This window comes from Bubalus bubalis, chromosome 2, assembly GCF_019923935.1.
Source record: "Bubalus bubalis isolate 160015118507 breed Murrah chromosome 2, NDDB_SH_1, whole genome shotgun sequence".
In the NCBI taxonomy this organism is placed as follows: Eukaryota; Metazoa; Chordata; class Mammalia; order Artiodactyla; family Bovidae; genus Bubalus; species Bubalus bubalis.
This window is the reverse complement of record NC_059158.1, coordinates 71,714,819-71,719,581: the sequence shown is the minus strand read 5'-3', so window position 1 is coordinate 71,719,581 and position 4,763 is coordinate 71,714,819. Positions and strand designations below refer to the sequence as shown.

The window sequence follows — 4,763 nt, the reverse complement described above, 5'->3', positions numbered from 1 at the left end:
ACCTTGTTTCTGTGAGTTGTTGCAAAATCTTTCTTGTAACACAGGTTGTGTTATATCATGTACAGCTTCTTATTTACTCTTCTAAGGGCAGTAAAAGCTTGTGCCATCATTGTGTAAGATCGCTGCCACTAGAGGCTGCCCCCAAATGCTTGAACTACCATACTAGAAAAGTTAACTTACACTCTGCTCTCTCTGGGCTCCCCTCATGGCTCAGTTGGTAAAGAATCTGCCTGCAGTGCAGGAGACCTGGGTTCGATTCCTGGGTTGGGAAGATCCCCTGGAGGAAGGCATGGCAACCCACTCCAGAATTCTTGCCTGGAGAATCCCATGGACAGAGGAGCCTGGAAGGCTACAGTCCATGGGGTCGTAAGAGTCAGACATGACTTAGCAACTAAACCACCACCACCACCACCACCGCTCTCTCTGCTGATAAGCATGAGCCAGTAAGTGAGTCTGAGAGCATGGAAATCCTGCAGTCTTCGTTCCAGCTAACACATTTGGGTTACTATAGTTACAACAGATCTGGGAAGGTCAGCAGGATGAAAGGATAAAGTAGAGATGGATGGATGTCCAAAAGCTGGCTAGGAGTCGGACCTCCCTTACCTTCAACAGTTCCCCTATTTGGGAGGTCATCCCAAACAACAACAGACCATATAAACATGATGGGCTTGCCATAAACATTGGCTTAGGGCAAGTCCCTTAGCCTCGCACTTCCAACAAGATTATCACCTCAAGTCTCTGCAGAGTACTGGGTCCATCTACACTAGAGCTTTAGTAAACCACCTAATTCACATATCCAAGTCAATTCCCGACGGAAAAAAAAAATGCTATTCTAAAGCTAGAGGTGTAATTAAATGTGTTCAAACCAATAGTTACCCCAAACTCAGACTCATTTGCAGCAAAAAGCATTTCCACCATTCCCTAGTGTTCAAAAATTCCACTTGCATCTCTGCCACACTGACCAGATTCCATTTCTCTCCTCCTCCCCCTACCTACACCACTTTCTTTCTTCTCATCAGGCCTTTTATTGGTTGAATTGCATCCCCTCAAAGAGAAATGGTACAGTCCTAACCAACAGTACCCCTGAATGTGTCCTTATCCATAAACAGGGTCATTGCGGGAGTAACCAATTAAGATAAGGTCATTAATCCAACATGACTGGTGTTCTTACAAGAAGAAGGTCATGCCAACACACAGAGAAACATGGAGAACACCATGTAAAAATGGAGGCAGAGATTGGAGAGCTGTATCGCCAGCCAAGAACACTTAGGAATGTCAACCATCACCAGAAGCTAGGGAAGAGGCACACAGTCCTTAGAAGGAACCAACCTTGCAAACACCTTGACTTCTAACCTCCAGAACTCGAGGAGCATACATTTCTTATTGTCTTAAACCACCCAGCTTGTGGTACTTAGTTATGGAAGCCCTATAAAACCAACTCTGGGAAGTCTGCAATCCACAGGGAGACATTCCAGCAAAGCTTTGGCCAGCACCCCTGATTCCATCATTCCTACCTTCCCCATGCAGCCAGTCCTGCTGATCTCAACTCTAGCTGGGACACACTATCTAATTTTTTAGCTCCTATCCACAGCTATTAAGGAGATAGTGCAATTTAATGAATTGGTTCTGTTGCAGAGTCATTCTCTCCCTTTCCCCAGTGTAAGTCCCACGGATTCACCCTTGAGGGTCTTTTGACCTCTCCCTTGGTAACTTAATTCAGTCTCTGGTTTCTCCATCTACTGGTATAATGTCATAGGTCATCTGAAAATCTTCCCAGCTCTGAGCTTTTCTTTCAAGGTCTACATTTCTAGTTGCCTCCTAGACATCACTATCCAATCGTCTTACTACTTTAAATTCCATATGTCAATGAATGAATTCATCGAGGCTCTCCCCTAAGACTTGCTAAGTCCTTACTTTTATCTTCCTACTCACCCAAGCCAGAGAGCCCCTCCTCGCCTTCCATACATAACACAAGTCAAACTCAGTGAATTTTAACCAGCTAGTACTTCATATCTGCAAGGGATGTGACCAAAAAATATGTAAGGCATTAGTGCCACTCTTGGCTACTGCTCCATAGTTCTTGCAGCTTTTATTGATCCTCTGTGTGGTATTCACAGGTCATGACTTTTTTTTTCTGGCTGAACCTCTGTGGTATCCAACAGGTCATGACTTCAGGCTCACAACTTTTTAGTTGGTCACATTCTTCATTCATTTTCTGGCATTCCAGTCTTATCTCCATTTACTTAGTGGTTAATGGCTACAAACATGCATTTCAGAGTTTTGAAAGACTGTGACACGACAGACTACCATGACTATTGTTAGTAGGATAATTCCCAATGTCAGGAGTGTCACTCAGAGCCATGATCCCCAAGACTAAACCAATGAAAATCAAGTAAGTCAAAGAAAGGACTGCATGAAGGAGTCACCCTTTCAGGCAACTGGCTTGCTTAGTGTTTGTATGTAAATGAGTTTCAACTTCCCCAGAAGTGTTAATTCAGGTGCAGCAGGTAGTGTTGGCCACAGAACAGATACCTCCTTGTCCAGCTAAAAGATAAACAAAGGCTATCCTATTATCAAGAGCAACTTCAGAAAGAAAGTCTACGGACTGTTGTTGGGGAGCTATTTCTTTAGCAGTAGGCTCCACAATACTTTCAAGAGTTAAGGAGAGGTTCCTGATCATGGCCTCATTTACATTTACTCTTAACTAGGGTAGTAGGGACCTGCCAAAGGAAGAGAATTCTGAAGCACAAAAAAATGCCTGGTATGTCCTTTCTAACCTGAGAAAGTAAAATTCAGGGGAGTTGACTGGTGAGGTGTCTCAGTTTAATTGTGGACAGTCAGAGGGACGGTTAGATAACCTCGGGCTTCCCAGGTGGCTCAATGGATTCATTTGCAGACGCTGTTTCACTTGCCCATTCAAGCCAGGGGTCAGTTATCTTTTCAACGCATTCAGGGACTAAATCTCCTAGTCCGAAATAAAAAGTTGTTCCAAATTCTAGATACCCTCCTTAGCAATGGCCTAGGAGATGTGGACAATCATGTTATCTTTCCAGGCAAATGCCAGCGTAAGGAAAAGAAGAAGAAAGAGTTTCATGTTAAGGTATGAAGTCTTGATCAAGCACCTTGAGAGGAATCAAGCTACCACCATGCTGGCTACCTCTTAACCCAGTCAATTTGACTTAAAGATCTCACAGCTGAAGACATCTTCAGTAGTGAGATGCCTTCCTAAGGTTCAAATACCTGAAGTCTGGCTGTAGTTAGGAAGATCTGGTATAGCCTCTTCCAAGGAGATTCAAGAGCATTCTATGTCCTCAGTGATTCCAAATTAGAAAAGGGGAAAAAAATTGGAAATGTAGCAAGATACTTGAGGTAACTACAAGAGTTTAGAATCCAGACTAGTTTATATGCCTAAAGACAGTTGACAGAACTAGAATCTAATAGCTACAAACATAATTTTTCTCTCTACAATTTCCCCCATTAAAAACAGATAATCACAGTAAAACTAATTTGTTTGCATTAAACTTGGCCTGTAAGTGCAGTGAAAACAATGACTGACCATATAAGCTTTGGTCAAATTGAGTCCATGTATATCTCTCTCAAATATGACATTGCAGTCAAAGCCTTGGCAATATAGCCAATGTTTCCAATCGTGTTCTGTTACCAGGAGAACAGATTCATACTGAACTTATGCAAATAACTAACTCTATTGCTGAGGAAGAATACTCAAGGATTTTCTAATTATGGAAGGGATCAAATAGGGAGAAAAAGCGAATGTTTCATCTGTGTTTACAAAGGTATCTTTTACCAAATTGCTGCATGTTATGTTCAGATGAAGATGAAAGGTTTCCTTAAATCTGGGAAAATGAAATATTAAGGAACCAATGTTTCAAACAAAAAGTCATAAAAAAATTATAATCAGCTTCCTCAGTTCATTCAGTTCCATGTAATTAACACTTGTTTTGCTTGAATCCAGTTTTCCCATTAGTTCTGGAGTTCTCACTCAGTTGTTTTATGATCTTCAAGTTAGTAAAAACCTGTACTTGTCAAAGTCTTTTTCATGAATCTCCTTTAAGATGAAGCACTTTTGCAAGAACATTTTTGCAAAAGCGTCACAGTAAAACCATAACTCTGTAAACGATAAAGGACTTTAAAATGGGCATGATTAAAAATCATTTTAAAAAAAGATAAAAAGATCTGATGAGAATTCATTACAATGTTATTGACAAGGAAATTCAGGTATTTCTGTGACATATACATTTTAAGATATAATTGTGACTGATTACATTAGACCAGAACTTATCAGATTTCCAGGAATTTAGCTCAATTTCAGGAACACATATAAACATATAAAAATACAATAAAAAGAAAGTTTAATATTACTTCTTACTTGACAATGCTTCCTGTGTAATTGGGCTTCCCTGATGGCTCAGACAGTAAAGAATCTGTCTGCAATGCAGGAGACCTGGGTTCAATCCCTGGGTAGGGAAGATCCCCTGGAGAAAGAAATGGCAACCCACTCCAATATTCTCGCCTGGAAAATCCCATGGACAGAGGAATCTGGTGAGCTATAGTCCATGGGGTCGCAAAGAGTTGGACACGACTCAATGACTAACACTTACACTCTCCCATGTAATTAAACATATCAAATAAGCCTAATTAGTTTAACTTATGGGGTCACAGGGCTTTCCTGGTAGCTCACCTGGTAAAGAATCCAGCTGTAATGCAGGCGCTCCTGGTTCGATTCCTGGGTTGGGAAGTTGCCC

General features: G+C 41.3%; 1 long non-coding RNA gene across 1 annotated transcript; it reads right to left on the bottom strand.

The window, feature by feature from the left end:
• Positions 1 to 2,774: 2,774 nt before the first annotated feature.
• On the bottom strand, positions 2,775 to 4,763 carry LOC123330871. The gene is made up of 2 exons (XR_006547119.1): positions 4,700 to 4,763; positions 2,775 to 4,128 (listed from the first exon to the last, which is right to left on the bottom strand). It is a non-coding gene; the product is annotated as an uncharacterized LOC123330871 (long non-coding RNA).